The sequence below is a fragment of the Gadus chalcogrammus genome, chromosome 7, assembly GCF_026213295.1.
Source record: "Gadus chalcogrammus isolate NIFS_2021 chromosome 7, NIFS_Gcha_1.0, whole genome shotgun sequence".
NCBI lineage: Eukaryota > Metazoa > Chordata > Actinopteri > Gadiformes > Gadidae > Gadus > Gadus chalcogrammus.
This window is the reverse complement of record NC_079418.1, coordinates 28,887,275-28,888,762: the sequence shown is the minus strand read 5'-3', so window position 1 is coordinate 28,888,762 and position 1,488 is coordinate 28,887,275.

The window sequence follows — 1,488 nt, the reverse complement described above, 5'->3', positions numbered from 1 at the left end:
TCTGAAGCAGTTAGTCAACCTTAGAACGAAATCTAAAGCATGTGCAAGTAGCCGTTGGACCACTTCCTGTGTGCTAAGATGGTGCATCTCCGTCCTCACTCCTACACACACAAACACACACACACCGATACACACACACACACACACACACACACACACACACACACACACACACACACACACACACACACACACACACACACACACACACACACACACACACACACACACACACACACACAACATTGCTTCTTTAAAAATAGCAAAAACCTAAAAGCCCATTTTAAGTATGTACTAAACAAAAGTATCCATGTTGTAGGCCTCATCAAAAGGGAACTGCGTGATTGGTTATACTGTGAAGTGTTATCAGCATGGCCAACCAGCACCGTGTGATAACTGAAAGCCTACTTTCTCCAAAAAAGGTTGTTTACTGGCCAATGGATGGTAAAAAGAAATGTTGAAAAAATTAACGATAAAAGCTTTTCACCAGAATCCCTCCCTTGTATTTGCAGGCCAGCCATTATACTTCCCTTAATGCGTGGTCACTCATACCTCAAAACAAAAATCAAATGAACAACAAACGTTTCTGAAAAGGGATGGCTCAATGTCTCAGAAAAGGCAAAGAAAAACACAACAGTTAAAGGTAGTCTATAATCCAATTGGAATAGTTGGAAATTGCTCGAAATAATATTGCGTATCAAAAAAATAAACACCCTTAGGCTATACTAGACTACATACAAACATGCAGAACAGTGTTAATAAAACGAAACAATTAGGATGTTTACCTCCATACTCCGAGTAATCGAAGCCCGCGTAAAGTTTGTTTAGCGTACGGGTCGACGCTCTCTGCTCTCTGAGTTATGTTAGAAGTTGAGCACCAGCCCTTCTGGGAGGGCGCTCTCCGGGGCTGGTTATATTTAGCGCGCACACTCACACATTTCCAGCTTCTTTGCCGGAGGCACGCGGTGCGTCTTGAATCACTGGGGGTTAAACAATAAGTTGTGTTTACATGCAACTGTATGGGATTGTCAGCGGGTTTAATTCGATTTAACACCCTATATGTCTGCTGGATATGCTCCGTCCGCACCTTTGAGCCTGGCCATTTGTCAGTTGGTCGTTTAGTTAGTGAGCGTTTTTTTTGTGGAGGACAAACATCTTCAGAGGGAAAAATCCATCAACCTACTGGGAAAGTGGAAGACATTATTTGAGCCGAGATGCTTTTGTTTCTGTTCCTTTAGCAGCAGTGGCGGCACATGACAGGATATTCCTCGGTGTCTGAACGCAGCCCCGAGACACCAATCACGGAGGGCACAGGGCGTCTGTGTGCCGTCTGCGACGTGTAGATGCATATTTCCCTGGTGCATGACATGTTCATTCACACAGTGTATAAATAGAAGAGATAGCGCTAAAGACTGAGGGCCAGAGCTCGGTGTGACGTCACGTCAGGACAAACAGAAACGTTTGACCGAAGAACGCACTACTAGCTAT